A 24,601-nucleotide genomic window follows, 5' to 3' on the forward strand; every position below is an offset into this window, starting at 1 on the left:
TAAAAGTCGACCTAGTGCTCGCATATCTCGGTTTCATCGCCAAGAACGATTTTCTTATCTCTAGTTTAGTCAGAATTAAGTCAATAAAAGCACCACCAGACTTTTGTTTATTTTTTTCTTCCGCGTCTCAGTCTGTGGGAAGGGCTACTGCAAGGTTAAAAAAAACTTGGATGGCTTTAGACTTGAGCCACACGTACATAATTTGCTTGTTTGTTTAAAGATACCACATTACTATACACATAATACATTTGAGGAAACAAATATGGCCCAGCCTCTATGGCTGCACATTGAAATAAATATTTAAGGTCAACCATTTATTGCTGGCAGTATGTCATACAAAACAAGTCCTGACACAAAGATACATTTAAACCACCTCCTCAGTATGGAAGAGCTCGTTTTGCCTGTTGGGTCTAATTCCAGACGTTCTATAAAAATCACTAAACAAAGCCCTCCAAATGTGTCTTTAGTCAATTTCTAAACACACAACAGGGCATCAGGTTTTACTACCAGAGTGTATTTAATAAATGTCAGACACACCTGGCAGCATCACAGCCATTCATAGAGTCCTGACATGCACTGTAGGAAGGGTGAGATATGGGAGAGTTCCACTGTGAATTCAAAACGTTATATAACGTGGAAATCACAAAAAGTAAAACGTTCAGGATATTAAAGAGTGTTACTAGACAGTTAGAGGGGAAAAAAATGATTGTAATTACCTGCGATTTATTGATAATAAACACAAAACATGACCACAAAACATTTCTCTTAATCAACCAGTATTAGTTCTATGAAGTGAGCAATTATTAAAAATATATTGACTCTGGTTCTCATATAGTTACTTGTGTTTATTTTATCTTTTGCAACAGAGACATAAATGTTATTCTTTGCCTACTTTTCTCTTCAAATGTAATATTATCTTAACATTAAAGTCAGTTTTAATCTAAATACAACCCTATGTGCAAGACATACAGTGTGTCACGACTTTGGACTATTTCCTGTTTTATGTTGAAAGCACTTCCGGTTTCAGTTCTTACCATGTTAGTTCCTGCCTTACTTCCAGTTCTTGTTAACACACCTGTTTGTCATCTGCCATTTACTCACCTGCATTTAAACACCAGTAGTCATCAGAGCCTGTTGTCAGATTGTTGTGTGTATTCACCACTGTCCAGCGTTACCTTACCTTGTCTGTATCCTGATCTCGATCCCGCAATGTGACCACCGTTCCTGAGTTTTCTCTGTTCCTTGTCTGTACCGTAGCCGTGTCTGCCTGGTAACAATCTCACATGTTTTTTGACCTAAACCTGCCTGCACCCAGTCTGTACTGTCACTGTGAGTTGTCTACCGTGTATCACCCTGCCTGAACTGACTTCACCCTGCCTGAACAGGAATAAAGACTGTTTTATTCTATCCAAATCTGTTCCTGTCGGCCCCAAGTGGAGGTCGGTCCTGCCTCAGTTCCTTTCGGCCCCCAAGTGGAGGTCGTTCCTGCCCCAGTCCCTGTCGGCCCCCAGGATAAGGCCATTCTGCCCAGCGTTGGCTCCAAGAAGAGAGCCATGCTACCCAGTGTTGGCGCCAAGGGGGGGCCATTCTGCCCAGTGTAAGATCCAAGGAGGAGGCCATTCTGCCCAGTGTTGGTCCTGCAAATGAGGCCGTCGCAGCCTCTGTCGGCCGTGCAGACGCGGCTGTCTAAGCCCCTGTTGGCCCTGAGGAAGGGGGTCGTTCGCCCCTGTTTCGGTTCCCGCCGGCTGCGAAGAAGTTGCTCCAGGCCTTTTCGGCACCAACCAAGAGACCGCTCCTGGAGGTCCGGAGCCTGGTGCCTTTTGTTTCTCTGGTGGTTCAGGCCTCTGGTGGTCCAAGGGAGGCCGCGTCTCACCGCTCGAACCACGGATCCAGGCTCCACGTCTGTCTTTATCTCTGGTCCTGGCTCTGGCTCCCTGCCTGGCTTCGTCTCCACGTCTGGGGTCATCTCTGGTTCTGGCTCCAGCTTCCCGTCTGTCTTCATCTATGGTTCTGGTCCCACGCCTGTCCTGGTCTCTGGTTCCAGCTTCCCGCCAGCTCCTGTCTTGTCTTTCTGTCTGGTGGCCTCACCATTGGCGCCTCCTGTCACTGGGCTGCCGCTGCCTCCTCCGGCGCCGTCCGCCTCAACTCCGCCTTCTTTGCGGCCACTTGCCTGGAGGACGTCTCCTGTCACACGGTGACACAGTCTCTTTTTTGGGCCCTGTGGGGCCTCCTGGGTTGAACTTGATGCTTCTTTATGCAATGGACTCTGAGCTGTGGACTTTGAGCTGTGCATTTGGGTCCAGCACCCAAAAATCCCGACCCAGCCAGACCAGCCCATCGAATTCTTGTTTCTAGTATGGTTTATCCCCCCCCCCCCATTGTTTCGAGGAGTTAGTTTGTGTGGTGCCATGGATTCCACCCGGCCAGGCTTGTCTGAGGATTTACAGGTTTTTCAGGAGGAAATTCTGCTTTCACAGAGCAGAGTGAGCCTGATTTTCCCACCTTTTATTTCCATGACATTGGTACAGCTGCAGTAGATGATTGACTGATCAAATCTTGTTGCGCACACAAAGATTGGTTTACACTCGCACAGCTTTCATCACGCATTGACGCTGGTTACGTACGCACACATCGGTGTGCAAATCTAACCCTAAATTGACCCAATGTGACCAACTTACACTTGTGATCCGTGTCTCTTCTTTGCTCTACGTCAAAGTTCAAGAATGGTTCGTGAAAGTGAAGTATTGTCTCCTCGTTAGTATAGTGGTAAGTATCCCCGCCTGTCACGCGGGAGACCGGGGTTCGATTCCCCGACGGGGAGAGAATTCTATTTTTTTTCTAGGGCAATTAACTCAGCCCATGTTTAAAGATCATTATCACACAAAGTAAAATAAAGGTTTTGCACTAGCAAAAAAATTGAAAAATTAAAAAATAATAATTGTATTATTAATTAAAAAATGATACCTTTATTTACCAATGCACATACCTTTTTCAAGAGGAAAAGTATGTGCATTGGCCGGGAATCGAACCCGGGCCTCCCGCGTGGCAGGCGAGAATTCTACCACTGAACCACCAATGCTCATTTTGCTTGTCAAAAAAGAAAGTAATTTTTGGTTTGTAATATGCCAGTTAGTGCCTCGGATAGTGGTATAGGTTTAAAAGTGAGAGGCTGGGTGAGCCCGCCAGATAGACCAGCCATGCAAGTCCGTCAGCTAGCCTGCCACCCAGCTCAGCCCAGCTGTCAGGCCAGCCAACTGGGTGGCTGACGTGGGTAAGGCCGCCAGCTAGTGCAGCCAGGGAACTCTGCAAGCTAGCCGGGCTAGCCCGCTACCCAGCTGCCAGGCCAGCCAACTGGGTGGCTGAGCTGCGTGAGGCCCCCAGCTAGTCCAAACAGCTAAGCCTGCCAGCTAGCCTGGCTAGCCTGCCACCCAGCTCAGCCAAGCCGCCAGGCCAGCCCGCCAACAAGAGTTGTTTTCTTGTTGAGCTAGCACAGCTGCTACCCACCTGAGCTGTCAAAGCAGCAGACTGGGTGGCTAAGCTGGGTGAGGCCGCCAGCTAGACCAGCCAGGCAAGTCCGCCAGCTAGCCTGGCTAGCCTGCCACCCAGCTCAGCCAAGCCGCCAGGCCAGCCCGCCAACAAGAGTTGTCTTGTTGAGCTAGCACTGGCACCCAACTGGGGTGAGCCTGGCAGCAAGTCCAACATTCTGGGCGTAACTCAGAAGGTAAAGAAGCCATCTCCTCGTTAGTATAGTGGTGAGTATCCCCGCCTGTCACGCGGGAGACCGGGGTTCGATTCCCCGACGGGGAGAGAATAGTTATTTTGCTTTGCTGTTTTTTATTTTACTCATTATTGACCTGTGCCTTTCCACTAAAGACCATACCAACCACCTAAGCGAACTTAGCTTGGGTGAATGGAGAGCCCACCAATGAGTCCCTCACCTTGCTGCCCACATGGATATCTAACTAAAAGTAGAAAGCTTGCATTGGCCGGGAATCGAACCCAGGCCTCCCGCGTGGCAGGCGAGAATTCTACCACTGAACCACCAATGCACATGCATGGTTGGTCGGAGACTGCGGTTCGAATCCCCGAAGAGCAGAACAGCTGTAATCTTGTGCATAACATTTACATAGGAAAAGTACTGAAATATACTTTTGTAGGAAGAGTAACATAGGCCTGCCAGCCAACCTATCAGCCAACAACCCAGCCTCAAAAAGTAGTGGCCAGCCCGTCAGCCAGCCACCCAGCCCAGCCAGTCCTTCAGCCAGCAAGGCAAGCCCGCCTTTTCTTGTTGAGCTAGCTCAGCCCGCCAACAAGCATAGCTAGCCCACTACCATGCCAGCTGGGTAAGGCCGCCAGCTAGTATCTGGCTTGCCTGTCTGGACTAGCTGGCGGTGGACACTTCTATGCAGGCAAGCCCGTCAGCTAGCCTGGCTAGCCTGCCACCCAGCTCAGCCAAGCCGCCAGGCCAGCCCGCCAACAAGAGTTTTTTTCTTGTTGAGCTAGCACAGCTGCTACCCAGCTCAGCTGCCAGGCCAGCCAACTGGGTGGCTAAGCTGGGTGAGGCCGCCAGCTAGACCAGCCAGGCAAGCCCGTCAGCTAGCCTGGCTAGCCTGCCACCCAGCTCAGCCAAGCCGCCAGGCCAGCCCGCCAACAAGAGTTGTTTTCTTGTTGAGCGAGCACAGCTGCTACCCACCTCAGCTGTCAAGCCAGCAGACTGGGTGGCTAAGCTGGGTGAGGCCGCCAGATAGACCAGCCATGCAAGTCCGTCAGCTAGCCGGGCTAGCCTGCCACCCAGCTCAGCCAAGCCGCCAGGCCAGCCCGCCAACAAGAGTTGTTTTCTTGTTGAGCGAGCACAGCTGCTACCCACCTCAGCTGTCAGAGCAGCAGACTGGGTGGCTAAGCTGGGTGAGGCCACCAGCTAGACCAGCCAGCTAAGCCCGCCAGCTAGCCTGGCTAGCCTGCCACCCAGCTCAGCCAAGCCGCCAGGCCAGCCCGCCAACAAGAGTTGTTTTCTTGTTGAGCGAGCACAGCTGCTACCCACCTCAGCTGTCAGAGCAGCAGACTGGGTGGCTAAGCTGGGTGAGGCCACCAGCTAGACCAGCCAGCTAAGCCCGCCAGCTAGCCTGGCTAGCCTGCCACCCAGCTCAGCCAAGCCGCCAGGCCAGCCCGCCAACAAGAGTTGTTTTCTTGTTGAGCTAGCACAGCTGCTACCCACCTCAGCTGTCAGGCCAGCAGACTGGGTGGCTAAGCTGGGTGAGGCCGCCAGATAGACCAGCCATGCAAGTCCGTCAGCTAGCCGGGCTAGCCTGCTGCCCAGCTGCCAGGCCAGCCAACTGGGTGGCTGAGCTGGGTGAGGCCCCCAGCTAGTCCAAACAGCTAAGCCCGCCAGCTAGCCTGGCTAGCCTGCCACACAGCTCAGCCAAGCCGCCAGGCCAGCCCGCCAACAAGAGTTGTTTTCTTGTTGAGCGAGCACAGCTGCTACCCACCTCAGCTGTCAGAGCAGCAGACTGGGTGGCTAAGCTGGGTGAGGCCACCAGCTAGACCAGCCAGCTAAGCCCGCCAGCTAGCCTGGCTAGCCTGCCACCCAGCTCAGCCAAGCCGCCAGGCCAGCCCGCCAACAAGAGTTGTTTTCTTGTTGAGCTAGCACAGCTGCTACCCACCTGAGCTGTCAAAGCAGCAGACTGGGTGGCTAAGCTGGGTGAGGCCGCCAGCTAGACCAGCCAGGCAAGTCCGCCAGCTAGCCTGGCTAGCCTGCCACCCAGCTCAGCCAAGCCGCCAGGCCAGCCCGCCAACAAGAGTTGTCTTGTTGAGCTAGCACTGGCACCCAACTGGGGTGAGCCTGGCAGCAAGTCCAACATTCTGGGCGTAACTCAGAAGGTAAAGAAGCCATCTCCTCGTTAGTATAGTGGTGAGTATCCCCGCCTGTCACGCGGGAGACCGGGGTTCGATTCCCCGACGGGGAGAGAATAGTTATTTTGCTTTGCTGTTTTTTATTTTACTCATTATTGACCTGTGCCTTTCCACTAAAGACCATACCAACCACCTAAGCGAACTTAGCTTGGGTGAATGGAGGGCCCACCAATGAGTCCCTCACCTTGCTGCCCACATGGATATCTAACTAAAAGTAGAAAGCTTGCATTGGCCGGGAATCGAACCCGGGCCTCCCGCGTGGCAGGCGAGAATTCTACCACTGAACCACCAATGCACACGCATGGTTGGTCGGAGACTGCGGTTCGAATCCCCGAAGAGCAGAACAGCTGTAATCTTGTGCATAACATTTACATAGGAAAAGTACTGAAATATACTTTTGTAGGAAGAGTAACATAGGCCTGCCAGCCAACCTATCAGCCAACAACCCAGCCTCAAAAAGTAGTGGCCAGCCCGTCAGCCAGCCACCCAGCCCAGCCAGTCCTTCAGCCAGCAAGGCAAGCCCGCCTTTTCTTGTTGAGCTAGCTCAGCCCGCCAACAAGCATAGCTAGCCCACTACCATGCCAGCTGGGTAAGGCCGCCAGCTAGTATCTGGCTTGCCTGTCTGGACTAGCTGGCGGTGGACACTTCTATGCAGGCAAGCCCGTCAGCTAGCCTGGCTAGCCTGCCACCCAGCTCAGCCAAGCCGCCAGGCCAGCCCGCCAACAAGAGTTTTTTTCTTGTTGAGCTAGCACAGCTGCTACCCAGCTCAGCTGCCAGGCCAGCCAACTGGGTGGCTAAGCTGGGTGAGGCCGCCAGCTAGACCAGCCAGGCAAGCCCGTCAGCTAGCCTGGCTAGCCTGCCACCCAGCTCAGCCAAGCCGCCAGGCCAGCCCGCCAACAAGAGTTGTTTTCTTGTTGAGCGAGCACAGCTGCTACCCACCTCAGCTGTCAAGCCAGCAGACTGGGTGGCTAAGCTGGGTGAGGCCGCCAGATAGACCAGCCATGCAAGTCCGTCAGCTAGCCGGGCTAGCCCGCTGCCCAGCTGGCAGGCCAGCCAACTGGGTGGCTGAGCTGGGAAAGGCCGCCAGCTAGTCCAGCCAGGCAAGCCCGTCAGCTAGCCTGGGTAAACTGCTACCCAGCTCAACCAAGCCGCCAGGCCAGCCCGCCAACAAGAGTTGTTTTCTTGTTGAGCTAGCACAGCTGCTACCCAGCTCAGCTGCCAGGCCAGCCAACTGGGTGGCTGAGCTGGGTAAGGCCGCCAGCTAGTGCAGCCAGGGAAGTCTGCAAGCTAGCCGGGCTAGCCCGCTACCCAGCTGCCAGGCCAGCCAACTGGGTGGCTGAGCTGGGTGAGGCCCCCAGCTAGTCCAAACAGCTAAGCCCGCCAGCTAGCCTGGCTAGCCTGCCACCCAGCTCAGCCAAGCCGCCAGGCCAGCCCGCCAACAAGAGTTGTCTTCTTGTTGAGCTAGCACAGCTGCTACCCAGCTCAGCTGCCAGGCCAGCCAACTGGGTGCATTGGTGGTTCAGTGGTAGAATTCTCGCCTGCCACGCGGGAGGCCCGGGTTCGATTCCCGGCCAATGCAAGCTTTCTACTTTTAGTTAGATATCCATGTGGGCAGCAAGGTGAGGGACTCATTGGTGGGCCCTCCATTCACCCAAGCTAAGTTCGCTTAGGTGGTTGGTATGGTCTTTAGTGGAAAGGCACAGGTCAATAATGAGTAAAATAAAAAACAGCAAAGCAAAATAACTATTCTCTCCCCGTCGGGGAATCGAACCCCGGTCTCCCGCGTGACAGGCGGGGATACTCACCACTATACTAACGAGGAGATGGCTTCTTTACCTTCTGCGTTACGCCCAGAATGTTGGACTTGCTGCCAGGCTCACCCCAGTTGGGTGCCAGTGCTAGCTCAACAAGACAACTCTTGTTGGCGGGCTGGCCTGGCGGCTTGGCTGAGCTGGGTGGCAGGCTAGCCAGGCTAGCTGGCGGACTTGCCTGGCTGGTCTAGCTGGCGGCCTCACCCAGCTTAGCCACCCAGTCTGCTGCTTTGACAGCTGAGGTGGGTAGCAGCTGTGCTAGCTCAACAAGAAAACAACTCTTGTTGGCGGGCTGGCCTGGCGGCTTGGCTGAGCTGGGTGGCAGGCTAGCCAGGCTAGCTGGCGGACTTGCCTGGCTGGTCTAGCTGGCGGCCTCACCCAGCTTAGCCACCCAGTCTGCTGCTTTGACAGCTGAGGTGGGTAGCAGCTGTGCTAGCTCAACAAGAAAACAACTCTTGTTGGCGGGCTGGCCTGGCGGCTTGGCTGAGCTGGGTGGCAGGCTAGCCAGGCTAGCTGGCGGGCTTAGCTGTTTGGACTAGCTGGGGGCCTCACCCAGCTCAGCCACCCAGTTGGCTGGCCTGGCAGCTGGGTAGCGGGCTAGCCCGGCTAGCTTGCAGAGTTCCCTGGCTGCACTAGCTGGCGGCCTTACCCACCTCAGCCACCCAGTTGGCTGGCCTGACAGCTGGGCTGGTTACCAGTGCTAGCTCAACAAGAAAACAACTCTTGTTGGCGGGCTGGCCTGGCGGCTTTGTTGAGCTGGGTAGCAGTTTAGCCAGGCTAGCTGACGGGCTTGCCTGGCTGAACTAGCTGGCGGCCTTTCCCAGCTCAGCCATCCATTTGGCTGGCCTGGCAGCTGGGCAGCGGGCTAGCCCAGCTAGCTAGACCAGCCAGGCAAGTCCGTCAGCTAGCCGGGCTAGCCCGCTGCCCAGCTGCCAGGCCAGCCAACTGGGTGGCTGAGCTGGGTGAGGATGCAGGCTAGTCCAGACAGACAAGTCCGCCCGCTAGCTGGGCTAGCCCGCTGCCCAGCTGCCAGGCCAGCCAAATGGATGGCTGAGCTGGGAAAGGCCGCCAGCTAGTTCAGCCAGGCAAGCCCGTCAGAGTTGTTTTCTTGTTGAGCGAGCACAGCTGCTACCCACCTCAGCTGTCAGAGCAGCAGACTGGGTGGCTAAGCTGGGTGAGGCCACCAGCTAGACCAGCCAGCTAAGCCCGCCAGCTAGCCTGGCTAGCCTGCCACCCAGCTCAGCCAAGCCGCCAGGCCAGCCCGCCAACAAGAGTTGTTTTCTTGTTGAGCGAGCACAGCTGCTACCCACCTCAGCTGTCAGAGCAGCAGACTGGGTGGCTAAGCTGGGTGAGGCCGCCAGCTAGACCAGCCAGGCAAGTCCGCCAGCTAGCCTGGCTAGCCTGCCACCCAGCTCAGCCAAGCCGCCAGGCCAGCCCGCCAACAAGAGTTGTTTTCTTGTTGAGCTAGCACAGCTGCTACCCACCTCAGCTGTCAAAGCAGCAGACTGGGTGGCTAAGCTGGGTGAGGCCGCCAGCTAGACCAGCCAGGCAAGTCCGTCAGCTAGCCGGGCTAGCCCGCTGCCCAGCTGCCAGGCCAGCCAACTGGGTGGCTGAGCTGGGTGAGGATGCAGGCTAGTCCAGACAGACAAGTCCGCCCGCTAGCTGGGCTAGCCCGCTGCCCAGCTGCCAGGCCAGCCAAATGGATGGCTGAGCTGGGAAAGGCCGCCAGCTAGTTCAGCCAGGCAAGCCCGTCAGCTAGCCTGGCTAAACTGCTACCCAGCTCAACAAAGCCGCCAGGCCAGCCCGCCAACAAGAGTTGTTTTCTTTTTGAGCTAGCACTGGTAACCAGCCCAGCTGTCAGGCCAGCCAACTGGGTGGCTGAGGTGGGTAAGGCCGCCAGCTAGTGCAGCCAGGGAACTCTGCAAGCTAGCCGGGCTAGCCCGCTACCCAGCTGCCAGGCCATCCAACTGGGTGGCTGAGCTGGGTGAGGCCCCCAGCTAGTCCAAACAGCTAAGCCCGCCAGCTAGCCTGGCTAGCCTGCCACCCAGCTCAGCCAAGCCGCCAGGCCAGCCCGCCAACAAGAGTTGTTTTCTTGTTGAGCTAGCACAGCTGCTACCCACCTCAGCTGTCAAAGCAGCAGACTGGGTGGCTAAGCTGGGTGAGGCCGCCAGCTAGACCAGCCAGGCAAGTCCGCCAGCTAGCCGGGCTAGGCCGCTGCCCAGCTGCCAGGCCAGCCAACTGGGTGGCTGAGCTGGGAAAGGCCGCCAGCTAGTCCAGCCAGGCAAGCCCGTCAGCTAGCCTGGGTAAACTGCCACCCAGCTCAGCCAAGCCGCCAGGCCAGCCCGCCAACAAGAGTTGTTTTCTTGTTGAGCTAGCACAGCTGCTACCCACCTCAGCTGTCAGGCCAGCAGACTGGGTGGCTAAGCTGGGTGAGGCCGCCAGCTAGACCAGCCAGGCAAGTCCGTCAGCTAGCCGGGCTAGCCCGCTGCCCAGCTGCCAGGCCAGCCAACTGGGTGGCTGAGCTGGGAAAGGCCGCCAGATAGTCCAGCCAGGCAAGCCCGTCAGCTAGCCTGGGTAAACTGCTACCCAGCTCAACCAAGCCGCCAGGCCAGCCCGCCAACAAGAGTTGTTTTCTTGTTGAGCTAGCACTGGTAACCAGCTCAGCTGTCAGGCCAGCCAACTGGGTGGCTGAGCTGGGTAAGGCCGCCAGCTAGTGCAGCCAGGGAAGTCTGCAAGCTAGCCTGGCTAGCCTGCTACCAAGCGCAACCAAGCCGCCAGGCCGGCCCGCAAACTGGTGGACCGGCTTGCGTGAGCCTGCTATCTAACTTGGCAAGCTCTCAAGCCAGCCCACCCAGGCATAACAATACAGGCATAAAAGTGTCCACCACCAGCTAGTCCAGACAGGCAAGCCTGCCAAAAAAAAGTTTCCTTTTTGAGCTAGCACAGCTAACCAGCTCGACCAGGCCACCAGCACACCAGACAGCCACCCAGCCCGGTAAGCCCGGTGAGCCCGCCAGCTAGTCCCCTAACCCTAACCCCGAAGTCCGCCCGCTAGCTGGGCTAGCCCGCTGCCCAGCTGCCAGGCCAGCCAAATGGATGGCTGAGCTGGGAAAGGCCGCCAGCTAGTTCAGCCAGGCAAGCCCGTCAGCTAGCCTGGCTAAACTGCTACCCAGCTCAACAAAGCCGCCAGGCCAGCCCGCCAACAAGAGTTGTTTTCTTTTTGAGCTAGCACTGGTAACCAGCCCAGCTGTCAGGCCAGCCAACTGGGTGGCTGAGGTGGGTAAGGCCGCCAGCTAGTGCAGCCAGGGAACTCTGCAAGCTAGCCGGGCTAGCCCGCTACCCAGCTGCCAGGCCATCCAACTGGGTGGCTGAGCTGGGTGAGGCCCCCAGCTAGTCCAAACAGCTAAGCCCGCCAGCTAGCCTGGCTAGCCTGCCACCCAGCTCAGCCAAGCCGCCAGGCCAGCCCGCCAACAAGAGTTGTTTTCTTGTTGAGCTAGCACAGCTGCTACCCACCTCAGCTGTCAAAGCAGCAGACTGGGTGGCTAAGCTGGGTGAGGCCGCCAGCTAGACCAGCCAGGCAAGTCCGCCAGCTAGCCGGGCAAGGCCGCTGCCCAGCTGCCAGGCCAGCCAACTGGGTGGCTGAGCTGGGAAAGGCCGCCAGCTAGTCCAGCCAGGCAAGCCCGTCAGCTAGCCTGGGTAAACTGCCACCCAGCTCAGCCAAGCCGCCAGGCCAGCCCGCCAACAAGAGTTGTTTTCTTGTTGAGCTAGCACAGCTGCTACCCACCTCAGCTGTCAGGCCAGCAGACTGGGTGGCTAAGCTGGGTGAGGCCGCCAGCTAGACCAGCCAGGCAAGTCCGTCAGCTAGCCGGGCTAGCCCGCTGCCCAGCTGCCAGGCCAGCCAACTGGGTGGCTGAGCTGGGAAAGGCCGCCAGATAGTCCAGCCAGGCAAGCCCGTCAGCTAGCCTGGGTAAACTGCTACCCAGCTCAACCAAGCCGCCAGGCCAGCCCGCCAACAAGAGTTGTTTTCTTGTTGAGCTAGCACTGGTAACCAGCTCAGCTGTCAGGCCAGCCAACTGGGTGGCTGAGCTGGGTAAGGCCGCCAGCTAGTGCAGCCAGGGAAGTCTGCAAGCTAGCCTGGCTAGCCTGCTACCAAGCGCAACCAAGCCGCCAGGCCGGCCCGCAAACTGGGGGACCGGCTTGCGTGAGCCTGCTATCTAACTTGGCAAGCTCTCAAGCCAGCCCACCCAGGCATAACAATACAGGCATAAAAGTGTCCACCACCAGCTAGTCCAGACAGGCAAGCCTGCCAAAAAAAAAGTTTCCTTTTTGAGCTAGCACAGCTAACCAGCTCGACCAGGCCACCAGCACACCAGACAGCCACCCAGCCCGGTAAGCCCGGTGAGCCCGCCAGCTAGTCCAGCCAGGCAATCCCTCCAGCTAGCCTGCTACCCAGCTCAGCCAAGCCGCCAGGCCGGCCTGGCAAGCTTGCCAACTGGGGGGCCAAGTTGGGTGAGCCTGGCAGCAAGTCCAACATTCTGGGCATAACTCAGAAGGTAAAGAAGCCATCTCCTCGTTAGTATAGTGGTGAGTATCCCCGCCTGTCACGCGGGAGACCGGGGTTCGATTCCCCGACGGGGAGAGAATAGTTATTTCGCTTTGCTGTTTTTTATTTTACTCATTATTGACCTGCGCCTTTCCACTAAAGACCATACCAACCACCTAAGCGAACTTAGCTTGGGTGAATGGAGGGCCCACCAATGAGTCCCTCACCTTGCTGCCCACATGGATATCTAACTAAAAGTAGAAAGCTTGCATTGGCCGGGAATCGAACCCGGGCCTCCCGCGTGGCAGGCGAGAATTCTACCACTGAACCACCAATGCACACGCATGGTTGGTCGGAGACTGCGGTTCGAATCCCCGAAGAGCAGAACAGCTGTAATCTTGTGCATAACATTTACATAGGAAAAGTACTGAAATATACTTTTGTAGGAAGAGTAACATAGGCCTGCCAGCCAACCTATCAGCCAACAACCCAGCCTCAAAAAGTAGTGGCCAGCCCGTCAGCCAGCCACCCAGCCCAGCCAGTCCTTCAGCCAGCAAGGCAAGCCCGCCTTTTCTTGTTGAGCTAGCTCAGCCCGCCAACAAGCCTAGCTAGCCCACTACCATGCCAGCTGGGTAAGGCCGCCAGCTAGTATCTGGCTTGCCTGTCTGGACTAGCTGGCGGTGGACACTTCTATGCAGGCAAGCCCGTCAGCTAGCCTGGCTAGCCTGCTACCCAGCTCAGCCAAGCCGCCAGGCCAGCCCGCCAACAAGAGTTGTCTTCTTGTTGAGCTAGCACAGCTGCTACCCAGCTCAGCTGCCAGGCCAGCCAACTGGGTGGCTGAGCTGGGTGAGGCCGCCAGCTAGACCAGCCAGGCAAGCCCGTCAGCTAGCCTGGCTAGCCTGCCACCCAGCTCAGCCAAGCCGCCAGGCCAGCCCGCCAACAAGAGTTGTTTTCTTGTTGAGCGAGCACAGCTGCTACCCACCTCAGCTGTCAAGCCAGCAGACTGGGTGGCTAAGCTGGGTGAGGCCGCCAGATAGACCAGCCATGCAAGTCCGTCAGCTAGCCGGGCTAGCCCGCTGCCCAGCTGCCAGGCCAGCCAACTGGGTGGCTGAGCTGGGAAAGGCCGCCAGCTAGTCCAGCCAGGCAAGCCCGTCAGCTAGCCTGGGTAAACTGCTACCCAGCTCAACCAAGCCGCCAGGCCAGCCCGCCAACAAGAGTTGTTTTCTTGTTGAGCTAGCACAGCTGCTACCCAGCTCAGCTGCCAGGCCAGCCAACTGGGTGGCTGAGCTGGGTAAGGCCGCCAGCTAGTGCAGCCAGGGAAGTCTGCAAGCTAGCCGGGCTAGCCCGCTACCCAGCTGCCAGGCCAGCCAACTGGGTGGCTGAGCTGGGTGAGGCCCACAGCTAGTCCAAACAGCTAAGCCCGCCAGCTAGCCTGGCTAGCCTGCCACCCAGCTCAGCCAAGCCGCCAGGCCAGCCCGCCAACAAGAGTTGTCTTCTTGTTGAGCTAGCACAGCTGCTACCCAGCTCAGCTGCCAGGCCAGCCAACTGGGTGGCTGAGCTGGGTGAGGCCCCCAGCTAGTCCAAACAGCTAAGCCCGCCAGCTAGCCTGGCTAGCCTGCCACCCAGCTCAGCCAAGCCGCCAGGCCAGCCCGCCAACAAGAGTTGTTTTCTTGTTGAGCGAGCACAGCTGCTACCCACCTCAGCTGTCAGAGCAGCAGACTGGGTGGCTAAGCTGGGTGAGGCCACCAGCTAGACCAGCCAGCTAAGCCCGCCAGCTAGCCTGGCTAGCCTGCCACCCAGCTCAGCCAAGCCGCCAGGCCAGCCCGCCAACAAGAGTTGTTTTCTTGTTGAGCTAGCACAGCTGCTACCCACCTCAGCTGTCAAAGCAGCAGACTGGGTGGCTAAGCTGGGTGAGGCCGCCAGCTAGACCAGCCAGGCAAGTCCGCCAGCTAGCCTGGCTAGCCTGCCACCCAGCTCAGCCAAGCCGCCAGGCCAGCCCGCCAACAAGAGTTGTCTTGTTGAGCTAGCACTGGCACCCAACTGGGGTGAGCCTGGCAGCAAGTCCAACATTCTGGGCGTAACTCAGAAGGTAAAGAAGCCATCTCCTCGTTAGTATAGTGGTGAGTATCCCCGCCTGTCACGCGGGAGACCGGGGTTCGATTCCCCGACGGGGAGAGAATAGTTATTTTGCTTTGCTGTTTTTTATTTTACTCATTATTGACCTGTGCCTTTCCACTAAAGACCATACCAACCACCTAAGCGAACTTAGCTTGGGTGAATGGAGGGCCCACCAATGAGTCCCTCACCTTGCTGCCCACATGGATATCTAACTAAAAGTAGAAAGCTTGCATTGGCCGGGAATCGAACCCGGGCCTCCCGCGTGGCAGGCGAGAATTCTACCACTGAACCACCAATGCACACGCATGGTTGGTCGGAGACTGCGGTTCGAATCCCCGAAGAGCAGAACAGCTGTAATCTTGTGCATAACATTTACATAGGAAAAGTACTGAAATATACTTTTGTAGGAAGAGTAACATAGGCCTGCCAGCCAACCTATCAGCCAACAACCCAGCCTCAAAAAGTAGTGGCCAGCCCGTCAGCCAGCCACCCAGCCCAGCCAGTCCTTCAGCCAGCAAGGCAAGCCCGCCTTTTCTTGTTGAGCTAGCTCAGCCCGCCAACAAGCATAGCTAGCCCACTACCATGCCAGCTGGGTAAGGCCGCCAGCTAGTATCTGGCTTGCCTGTCTGGACTAGCTGGCGGTGGACACTTCTATGCAGGCAAGCCCGTCAGCTAGCCTGGCTAGCCTGCTACCCAGCTCAGCCAAGCCGCCAGGCCAGCCCGCCAACAAGAGTTGTCTTCTTGTTGAGCTAGCACAGCTGCTACCCAGCTCAGCTGCCAGGCCAGCCAACTGGGTGGCTGAGCTGGGTAAGGCCGCCAGCTAGTGCAGCCAGGGAAGTCTGCAAGCTAGCCGGGCTAGCCCGCTGCCCAGCTGCCAGGCCAGCCAACTGGGTGGCTGAGCTGGGTGAGGCCCCCAGCTAGTCCAAACAGCTAAGCCCGCCAGCTAGCCTGGCTAGCCTGCCACCCAGCTCAGCCAAGCTGCCAGGCCAGCCCGCCAACAAGAATTGTTTTCTTGTTGAGCTAGCACAGCTGCTACCCACCTCAGCTGTCAGAGCAGCAGACTGGGTGGCTAAGCTGGGTGAGGCCGCCAGCTAGACCAGCCAGGCAAGTCCGCCAGCTAGCCTGGCTAGCCTGCTACCCAGCTCAACCAAGCCGCCAGGCCAGCCCGCCAACAAGAGTTGCTTTCTTGTTGAGCTAGCACTGGTAACCAGCTCAGCTGTCAGGCCAGCAGACTGGGTGGCTAAGCTGGGTGAGGCCGCCAGCTAGACCAGCCAGGCAAGTCCGTCAGCTAGCCGGGCTAGCCCGCTGCCCAGCTGCCAGGCCAGCCAACTGGGTGGCTGAGCTGGGAAAGGCCGCCAGATAGTCCAGCCAGGCAAGCCCGTCAGCTAGCCTGGGTAAACTGCTACCCAGCTCAACCAAGCCGCCAGGCCAGCCCGCCAACAAGAGTTGTTTTCTTGTTGAGCTAGCACTGGTAACCAGCTCAGCTGTCAGGCCAGCCAACTGGGTGGCTGAGCTGGGTAAGGCCGCCAGCTAGTGCAGCCAGGGAAGTCTGCAAGCTAGCCTGGCTAGCCTGCTACCAAGCGCAACCAAGCCGCCAGGCCGGCCCGCAAACTGGGGGACCGGCTTGCGTGAGCCTGCTATCTAACTTGGCAAGCTCTCAAGCCAGCCCACCCAGGCATAACAATACAGGCATAAAAGTGTCCACCACCAGCTAGTCCAGACAGGCAAGCCTGCCAAAAAAAAGTTTCCTTTTTGAGCTAGCACAGCTAACCAGCTCGACCAGGCCACCAGCACACCAGACAGCCACCCAGCCCGGTGAGCTCAGCCAAGCCGCCAGGCCAGCCCGCCAACAAGAGTTGTTTTCTTGTTGAGCTAGCACAGCTGCTACCCACCTCAGCTGTCAAAGCAGCAGACTGGGTGGCTAAGCTGGGTGAGGCCGCCAGCTAGACCAGCCAGGCAAGTCCGTCAGCTAGCCGGGCTAGCCCGCTGCCCAGCTGCCAGGCCAGCCAACTGGGTGGCTGAGCTGGGTGAGGATGCAGGCTAGTCCAGACAGACAAGTCCGCCCGCTAGCTGGGCTAGCCCGCTGCCCAGCTGCCAGGCCAGCCAAATGGATGGCTGAGCTGGGAAAGGCCGCCAGCTAGTTCAGCCAGGCAAGCCCGTCAGCTAGCCTGGCTAAACTGCTACCCAGCTCAACAAAGCCGCCAGGCCAGCCCGCCAACAAGAGTTGTTTTCTTTTTGAGCTAGCACTGGTAACCAGCCCAGCTGTCAGGCCAGCCAACTGGGTGGCTGAGGTGGGTAAGGCCGCCAGCTAGTGCAGCCAGGGAACTCTGCAAGCTAGCCGGGCTAGCCCGCTACCCAGCTGCCAGGCCATCCAACTGGGTGGCTGAGCTGGGTGAGGCCCCCAGCTAGTCCAAACAGCTAAGCCCGCCAGCTAGCCTGGCTAGCCTGCCACCCAGCTCAGCCAAGCCGCCAGGCCAGCCCGCCAACAAGAGTTGTTTTCTTGTTGAGCTAGCACAGCTGCTACCCACCTCAGCTGTCAAAGCAGCAGACTGGGTGGCTAAGCTGGGTGAGGCCGCCAGCTAGACCAGCCAGGCAAGTCCGCCAGCTAGCCGGGCAAGGCCGCTGCCCAGCTGCCAGGCCAGCCAACTGGGTGGCTGAGCTGGGAAAGGCCGCCAGCTAGTCCAGCCAGGCAAGCCCGTCAGCTAGCCTGGGTAAACTGCCACCCAGCTCAGCCAAGCCGCCAGGCCAGCCCGCCAACAAGAGTTGTTTTCTTGTTGAGCTAGCACAGCTGCTACCCACCTCAGCTGTCAGGCCAGCAGACTGGGTGGCTAAGCTGGGTGAGGCCGCCAGCTAGACCAGCCAGGCAAGTCCGTCAGCTAGCCGGGCTAGCCCGCTGCCCAGCTGCCAGGCCAGCCAACTGGGTGGCTGAGCTGGGAAAGGCCGCCAGATAGTCCAGCCAGGCAAGCCCGTCAGCTAGCCTGGGTAAACTGCTACCCAGCTCAACCAAGCCGCCAGGCCAGCCCGCCAACAAGAGTTGTTTTCTTGTTGAGCTAGCACTGGTAACCAGCTCAGCTGTCAGGCCAGCCAACTGGGTGGCTGAGCTGGGTAAGGCCGCCAGCTAGTGCAGCCAGGGAAGTCTGCAAGCTAGCCTGGCTAGCCTGCTACCAAGCGCAACCAAGCCGCCAGGCCGGCCCGCAAACTGGGGGACCGGCTTGCGTGAGCCTGCTATCTAACTTGGCAAGCTCTCAAGCCAGCCCACCCAGGCATAACAATACAGGCATAAAAGTGTCCACCACCAGCTAGTCCAGACAGGCAAGCCTGCCAAAAAAAAAGTTTCCTTTTTGAGCTAGCACAGCTAACCAGCTCGACCAGGCCACCAGCACACCAGACAGCCACCCAGCCCGGTAAGCCCGGTGAGCCCGCCAGCTAGTCCAGCCAGGCAATCCCTCCAGCTAGCCTGCTACCCAGCTCAGCCAAGCCGCCAGGCCGGCCTGGCAAGCTTGCCAACTGGGGGGCCAAGTTGGGTGAGCCTGGCAGCAAGTCCAACATTCTGGGCGTAACTCAGAAGGTAAAGAAGCCATCTCCTCGTTAGTATAGTGGTGAGTATCCCCGCCTGTCACGCGGGAGACCGGGGTTCGATTCCCCGACGGGGAGAGAATAGTTATTTCGCTTTGCTGTTTTTTATTTTACTCATTATTGACCTGCGCCTTTCCACTAAAGACCATACCAACCACCTAAGCGAACTTAGCTTGGGTGAATGGAGGGCCCACCAATGAGTCCCTCACCTTGCTGCCCACATGGATATCTAACTAAAAGTAGAAAGCTTGCATTGGCCGGGAATCGAACCCGGGCCTCCCGCGTGGCAGGCGAGAATTCTACCACTGAACCACCAATGCACACGCATGGTTGGTCGGAGACTGCGGTTCGAATCCCCGAAGAGCAGAACAGCTGTAATCTTGTGCATAACATTTACATAGGAAAAGTACTGAAATATACTTTTGTAGGAAGAGTAACATAGGCCTGCCAGCCAACCTATCAGCCAACAACCCAGCCTCAAAAAGTAGTGGCCAGCCCGTCAGCCAGCCACCCAGCCCAGCCAGTCCTTCAGCCAGCAAGGCAAGCCCGCCTTTTCTTGTTGAGCTAGCTCAGCCCGCCAACAAGCCTAGCTAGCCCACTACCATGCCAGCTGGGTAAGGCCGCCAGCTAGTATCTGGCTTGCCTGTCTGGACTAGCTGGCGGTGGACACTTCTATGCAGGCAAGCCCGTCAGCTAGCCTGGCTAGCCTGCTACCCAGCTCAGCCAAGCCGCCAGGCCAGCCCGCCAACAAGAGTTGTCTTCTTGTTGAGCTAGCACAGCTGCTACCCAGCTCAGCTGCCAGGCCAGCCAACTGGGTGGCTGAGCTGGGTGAGGCCGCCAGCTAGACCAGCCAGGCAAGCCCGTCAGCTAGCCTGGCTAGCCTGCCACCCAACTCAGCCAAGCCGCCAGGCCAGCCCGCCAACAAGAGTTGTTTTCTTGTTGAGCGAGCACAGCTGCTACCCACCTCAGCTGTCAAGCCAGCAGACTGGGTGGCTAAGCTGGGTGAGGCCGCCAGATAGACCAGCCATGCAAGTCCGTCAGCTAGCCGGGCTAGCCCGCTGCCCAGCTGCCAGGCCAGCCAACTGGGTGGCTGAGCTGGGAAAGGCCGCCAGCTAGTCCAGCCAGGCAAGCCCGTCAGCTAGCCTGGGATGGCTGAGCTGGGAAAGGCCGCCAGCTAGTTCAGCCAGGCAAGCCCGTCAGCTAGCCTGGCTAAACTGCTACCCAGCTCAACAAAGCCGCCAGGCCAGCCCGCCAACAAGAGTTGTTTTCTTGTTGAGCGAGCACAGCTGCTACCCACCTCAGCTGTCAAGCCAGCAGACTGGGTGGCTAAGCTGGGTGAGGCCGCCAGATAGACCAGCCATGCAAGTCCGTCAGCTAGCCGGGCTAGCCCGCTGCCCAGCTGCCAGGCCAGCCAACTGGGTGGCTGAGCTGGGAAAGGCCGCCAGCTAGTCCAGCCAGGCAAGCCCGTCAGCTAGCCTGGGTAAACTGCTACCCAGCTCAACCAAGCCGCCAGGCCAGCCCGCCAACAAGAGTTGTTTTCTTGTTGAGCTAGCACAGCTGCTACCCAGCTCAGCTGCCAGGCCAGCCAACTGGGTGGCTGAGCTGGGTAAGGCCGCCAGCTAGTGCAGCCAGGGAAGTCTGCAAGCTAGCCGGGCTAGCCCGCTACCCAGCTGCCAGGCCAGCCAACTGGGTGGCTGAGCTGGGTGAGGCCCCCAGCTAGTCCAAACAGCTAAGCCCGCCAGCTAGCCTGGCTAGCCTGCCACCCAGCTCAGCCAAGCCGCCAGGCCAGCCCGCCAACAAGAGTTGTCTTCTTGTTGAGCTAGCACAGCTGCTACCCAGCTCAGCTGCCAGGCCAGCCAACTGGGTGGCTGAGCTGGGTGAGGCCCCCAGCTAGTCCAAACAGCTAAGCCCGCCAGCTAGCCTGGCTAGCCTGCCACCCAGCTCAGCCAAGCCGCCAGGCCAGCCCGCCAACAAGAGTTGTTTTCTTGTTGAGCGAGCACAGCTGCTACCCACCTCAGCTGTCAGAGCAGCAGACTGGGTGGCTAAGCTGGGTGAGGCCACCAGCTAGACCAGCCAGCTAAGCCCGCCAGCTAGCCTGGCTAGCCTGCCACCCAGCTCAGCCAAGCCGCCAGGCCAGCCCGCCAACAAGAGTTGTTTTCTTGTTGAGCTAGCACAGCTGCTACCCACCTCAGCTGTCAAAGCAGCAGACTGGGTGGCTAAGCTGGGTGAGGCCGCCAGCTAGACCAGCCAGGCAAGTCCGCCAGCTAGCCTGGCTAGCCTGCCACCCAGCTCAGCCAAGCCGCCAGGCCAGCCCGCCAACAAGAGTTGTTTTCTTGTTGAGCGAGCACAGCTGCTACCCACCTCAGCTGTCAGAGCAGCAGACTGGGTGGCTAAGCTGGGTGAGGCCGCCAGCTAGACCAGCCAGGCAAGTCCGCCAGCTAGCCTGGCTAGCCTGCCACCCAGCTCAGCCAAGCCGCCAGGCCAGCCCGCCAACAAGAGTTGTTTTCTTGTTGAGCTAGCACAGCTGCTACCCACCTCAGCTGTCAAAGCAGCAGACTGGGTGGCTAAGCTGGGTGAGGCCGCCAGCTAGACCAGCCAGGCAAGTCCGTCAGCTAGCCGGGCTAGCCCGCTGCCCAGCTGCCAGGCCAGCCAACTGGGTGGCTGAGCTGGGTGAGGATGCAGGCTAGTCCAGACAGACAAGTCCGCCCGCTAGCTGGGCTAGCCCGCTGCCCAGCTGCCAGGCCAGCCAAATGGATGGCTGAGCTGGGAAAGGCCGCCAGCTAGTTCAGCCAGGCAAGCCCGTCAGCTAGCCTGGCTAAACTGCTACCCAGCTCAACAAAGCCGCCAGGCCAGCCCGCCAACAAGAGTTGTTTTCTTTTTGAGCTAGCACTGGTAACCAGCCCAGCTGTCAGGCCAGCCAACTGGGTGGCTGAGGTGGGTAAGGCCGCCAGCTAGTGCAGCCAGGGAACTCTGCAAGCTAGCCGGGCTAGCCCGCTACCCAGCTGCCAGGCCATCCAACTGGGTGGCTGAGCTGGGTGAGGCCCCCAGCTAGTCCAAACAGCTAAGCCCGCCAGCTAGCCTGGCTAGCCTGCCACCCAGCTCAGCCAAGCCGCCAGGCCAGCCCGCCAACAAGAGTTGTTTTCTTGTTGAGCTAGCACAGCTGCTACCCACCTCAGCTGTCAAAGCAGCAGACTGGGTGGCTAAGCTGGGTGAGGCCGCCAGCTAGACCAGCCAGGCAAGTCCGCCAGCTAGCCGGGCTAGGCCGCTGCCCAGCTGCCAGGCCAGCCAACTGGGTGGCTGAGCTGGGAAAGGCCGCCAGCTAGTCCAGCCAGGCAAGCCCGTCAGCTAGCCTGGGTAAACTGCCACCCAGCTCAGCCAAGCCGCCAGGCCAGCCCGCCAACAAGAGTTGTTTTCTTGTTGAGCTAGCACAGCTGCTACCCACCTCAGCTGTCAGGCCAGCAGACTGGGTGGCTAAGCTGGGTGAGGCCGCCAGCTAGACCAGCCAGGCAAGTCCGTCAGCTAGCCGGGCTAGCCCGCTGCCCAGCTGCCAGGCCAGCCAACTGGGTGGCTGAGCTGGGAAAGGCCGCCAGATAGTCCAGCCAGGCAAGCCCGTCAGCTAGCCTGGGTAAACTGCTACCCAGCTCAACCAAGCCGCCAGGCCAGCCCGCCAACAAGAGTTGTTTTCTTGTTGAGCTAGCACTGGTAACCAGCTCAGCTGTCAGGCCAGCCAACTGGGTGGCTGAGCTGGGTAAGGCCGCCAGCTAGTGCAGCCAGGGAAGTCTGCAAGCTAGCCTGGCTAGCCTGCTACCAAGCGCAACCAAGCCGCCAGGCCGGCCCGCAAACTGGTGGACCGGCTTGCGTGAGCCTGCTATCTAACTTGGCAAGCTCTCAAGCCAGCCCACCCAGGCATAACAATACAGGCATAAAAGTGTCCACCACCAGCTAGTCCAGACAGGCAAGCCTGCCAAAAAAAAGTTTCCTTTTTGAGCTAGCACAGCTAACCAGCTCGACCAGGCCACCAGCACACCAGACAGCCACCCAGCCCGGTAAGCCCGGTGAGCCCGCCAGCTAGTCCCCTAACCCTAACCCCGAAGTCCGCCCGCTAGCTGGGCTAGCCCGCTGCCCAGCTGCCAGGCCAGCCAAATGGATGGCTGAGCTGGGAAAGGCCGCCAGCTAGTTCAGCCAGGCAAGCCCGTCAGCTAGCCTGGCTAAACTGCTACCCAGCTCAACAAAGCCGCCAGGCCAGCCCGCCAACAAGAGTTGTTTTCTTTTTGAGCTAGCACTGGTAACCAGCCCAGCTGTCAGGCCAGCCAACTGGGTGGCTGAGGTGGGTAAGGCCGCCAGCTAGTGCAGCCAGGGAACTCTGCAAGCTAGCCGGGCTAGCCCGCTACCCAGCTGCCAGGCCATCCAACTGGGTGGCTGAGCTGGGTGAGGCCCCCAGCTAGTCCAAACAGCTAAGCCCGCCAGCTAGCCTGGCTAGCCTGCCACCCAGCTCAGCCAAGCCGCCAGGCCAGCCCGCCAACAAGAGTTGTTTTCTTGTTGAGCTAGCACAGCTGCTACCCACCTCAGCTGTCAAAGCAGCAGACTGGGTGGCTAAGCTGGGTGAGGCCGCCAGCTAGACCAGCCAGGCAAGTCCGCCAGCTAGCCGGGCAAGGCCGCTGCCCAGCTGCCAGGCCAGCCAACTGGGTGGCTGAGCTGGGAAAGGCCGCCAGCTAGTCCAGCCAGGCAAGCCCGTCAGCTAGCCTGGGTAAACTGCCACCCAGCTCAGCCAAGCCGCCAGGCCAGCCCGCCAACAAGAGTTGTTTTCTTGTTGAGCTAGCACAGCTGCTACCCACCTCAGCTGTCAGGCCAGCAGACTGGGTGGCTAAGCTGGGTGAGGCCGCCAGCTAGACCAGCCAGGCAAGTCCGTCAGCTAGCCGGGCTAGCCCGCTGCCCAGCTGCCAGGCCAGCCAACTGGGTGGCTGAGCTGGGAAAGGCCGCCAGATAGTCCAGCCAGGCAAGCCCGTCAGCTAGCCTGGGTAAACTGCCACCCAGCTCAGCCAAGCCGCCAGGCCAGCCCGCCAACAAGAGTTGTTTTCTTGTTGAGCTAGCACTGGTAACCAGCTCAGCTGTCAGGCCAGCCAACTGGGTGGCTGAGCTGGGTAAGGCCGCCAGCTAGTGCAGCCAGGGAAGTCTGCAAGCTAGCCTGGCTAGCCCGCTGCCCAGCTGCCAGGCCAGCCAACTGGGTGGCTGAGCTGGGTGAGGCCCCCAGCTAGTCCCAACAGCTAAGCCCGCCAGCTAGCCTGGCTAGCCTGCCACCCAGCTCAGCCAAGCTGCCAGGCCAGCCCGCCAACAAGAATTGTTTTCTTGTTGAGCTAGCACAGCTGCTACCCACCTCAGCTGTCAGAGCAGCAGACTGGGTGGCTAAGCTGGGTGAGGCCGCCAGCTAGACCAGCCAGGCAAGTCCGCCAGCTAGCCTGGGTAAACTGCCACCCAGCTCAGCCAAGCCGCCAGGCCAGCCCGCCAACAAGAGTTGTTTTCTTGTTGAGCTAGCACAGCTGCTACCCACCTCAGCTGTCAGGCCAGCAGACTGGGTGGCTAAGCTGGGTGAGGCCGCCAGATAGACCAGCCATGCAAGTCCGTCAGCTAGCCGGGCTAGCCCGCTGCCCAGCTGCCAGGCCAGCCAACTGGGTGGCTGAGCTGGGTAAGGCCGCCAGCTAGTGCAGCCAGGGAACTCTGCAAGCTAGCCGGGCTAGCCCGCTACCCAGCTGCCAGGCCAGCCAACTGGGTGGCTGAGCTGGGTGAGGCCCCCAGCTAGTCCAAACAGCTAAGCCCGCCAGCTAGCCTGGCTAGCCTGCCACCCAGCTCAGCCAAGCCGCCAGGCCAGCCCGCCAACAAGAGTTGTTTTCTTGTTGAGCTAGCACAGCTGCTACCCACCTCAGCTGTCAAAGCAGCAGACTGGGTGGCTAAGCTGGGTGAGGCCGCCAGCTAGACCAGCCAGGCAAGTCCGCCAGCTAGCCTGGCTAGCCTGCCACCCAGCTCAGCCAAGCCGCCAGGCCAGCCCGCCAACAAGAGTTGTCTTGTTGAGCTAGCACTGGCACCCAACTGGGGTGAGCCTGGCAGCAAGTCCAACATTCTGGGCGTAACTCAGAAGGTAAAGAAGCCATCTCCTCGTTAGTATAGTGGTGAGTATCCCCGCCTGTCACGCGGGAGACCGGGGTTCGATTCCCCGACGGGGAGAGAATAGTTATTTTGCTTTGCTGTTTTTTATTTTACTCATTATTGACCTGTGCCTTTCCACTAAAGACCATACCAACCACCTAAGCGAACTTAGCTTGGGTGAATGGAGGGCCCACCAATGAGTCCCTCACCTTGCTGCCCACATGGATATCTAACTAAAAGTAGAAAGCTTGCATTGGCCGGGAATCGAACCCGGGCCTCCCGCGTGGCAGGCGAGAATTCTACCACTGAACCACCAATGCACACGCATGGTTGGTCGGAGACTGCGGTTCGAATCCCCGAAGAGCAGAACAGCTGTAATCTTGTGCATAACATTTACATAGGAAAAGTACTGAAATATACTTTTGTAGGAAGAGTAACATAGGCCTGCCAGCCAACCTATCAGCCAACAACCCAGCCTCAAAAAGTAGTGGCCAGCCCGTCA

General features: G+C 58.7%; 16 non-coding genes across 16 annotated transcripts; 8 read left to right on the forward strand and 8 right to left on the reverse strand.

The window, feature by feature from the left end:
* The first annotated feature begins 2,749 nt into the window (after positions 1-2,749).
* Positions 2,750-2,821, forward strand: trnad-guc (transfer RNA aspartic acid (anticodon GUC)). Its single transcript has one exon. It is a non-coding gene; the product is annotated as a tRNA-Asp (tRNA).
* Positions 2,822-3,008: 187 nt separating this feature from the next.
* trnag-gcc (transfer RNA glycine (anticodon GCC)) lies at positions 3,009-3,079 on the reverse strand. The gene has a single exon. It is a non-coding gene; the product is annotated as a tRNA-Gly (tRNA).
* Positions 3,080-3,735: 656 nt separating this feature from the next.
* trnad-guc (transfer RNA aspartic acid (anticodon GUC)) lies at positions 3,736-3,807 on the forward strand. Its single transcript has one exon. It is a non-coding gene; the product is annotated as a tRNA-Asp (tRNA).
* Positions 3,808-3,978: 171 nt separating this feature from the next.
* trnag-gcc (transfer RNA glycine (anticodon GCC)) lies at positions 3,979-4,049 on the reverse strand. The gene has a single exon. It is a non-coding gene; the product is annotated as a tRNA-Gly (tRNA).
* Positions 4,050-5,891: 1,842 nt separating this feature from the next.
* Positions 5,892-5,963, forward strand: trnad-guc (transfer RNA aspartic acid (anticodon GUC)). Its single transcript has one exon. It is a non-coding gene; the product is annotated as a tRNA-Asp (tRNA).
* A 171-nt stretch (positions 5,964-6,134) lies between these two features.
* On the reverse strand, positions 6,135-6,205 carry trnag-gcc (transfer RNA glycine (anticodon GCC)). The gene has a single exon. It is a non-coding gene; the product is annotated as a tRNA-Gly (tRNA).
* A 1,213-nt stretch (positions 6,206-7,418) lies between these two features.
* Positions 7,419-7,489, forward strand: trnag-gcc (transfer RNA glycine (anticodon GCC)). The gene has a single exon. It is a non-coding gene; the product is annotated as a tRNA-Gly (tRNA).
* Positions 7,490-7,660: 171 nt separating this feature from the next.
* trnad-guc (transfer RNA aspartic acid (anticodon GUC)) lies at positions 7,661-7,732 on the reverse strand. Its single transcript has one exon. It is a non-coding gene; the product is annotated as a tRNA-Asp (tRNA).
* A 4,556-nt stretch (positions 7,733-12,288) lies between these two features.
* Positions 12,289-12,360, forward strand: trnad-guc (transfer RNA aspartic acid (anticodon GUC)). Its single transcript has one exon. It is a non-coding gene; the product is annotated as a tRNA-Asp (tRNA).
* Positions 12,361-12,531: 171 nt separating this feature from the next.
* trnag-gcc (transfer RNA glycine (anticodon GCC)) lies at positions 12,532-12,602 on the reverse strand. Its single transcript has one exon. It is a non-coding gene; the product is annotated as a tRNA-Gly (tRNA).
* Positions 12,603-14,367: 1,765 nt separating this feature from the next.
* Positions 14,368-14,439, forward strand: trnad-guc (transfer RNA aspartic acid (anticodon GUC)). The gene has a single exon. It is a non-coding gene; the product is annotated as a tRNA-Asp (tRNA).
* A 171-nt stretch (positions 14,440-14,610) lies between these two features.
* trnag-gcc (transfer RNA glycine (anticodon GCC)) lies at positions 14,611-14,681 on the reverse strand. Its single transcript has one exon. It is a non-coding gene; the product is annotated as a tRNA-Gly (tRNA).
* Positions 14,682-17,964: 3,283 nt separating this feature from the next.
* trnad-guc (transfer RNA aspartic acid (anticodon GUC)) lies at positions 17,965-18,036 on the forward strand. Its single transcript has one exon. It is a non-coding gene; the product is annotated as a tRNA-Asp (tRNA).
* Positions 18,037-18,207: 171 nt separating this feature from the next.
* Positions 18,208-18,278, reverse strand: trnag-gcc (transfer RNA glycine (anticodon GCC)). The gene has a single exon. It is a non-coding gene; the product is annotated as a tRNA-Gly (tRNA).
* Positions 18,279-24,105: 5,827 nt separating this feature from the next.
* Positions 24,106-24,177, forward strand: trnad-guc (transfer RNA aspartic acid (anticodon GUC)). The gene has a single exon. It is a non-coding gene; the product is annotated as a tRNA-Asp (tRNA).
* Positions 24,178-24,348: 171 nt separating this feature from the next.
* On the reverse strand, positions 24,349-24,419 carry trnag-gcc (transfer RNA glycine (anticodon GCC)). Its single transcript has one exon. It is a non-coding gene; the product is annotated as a tRNA-Gly (tRNA).
* Positions 24,420-24,601: the final 182 nt, after the last annotated feature.

The sequence above is a fragment of the Betta splendens genome, chromosome 2, assembly GCF_900634795.4.
Source record: "Betta splendens chromosome 2, fBetSpl5.4, whole genome shotgun sequence".
Lineage (NCBI taxonomy): Eukaryota > Metazoa > Chordata > Actinopteri > Anabantiformes > Osphronemidae > Betta > Betta splendens.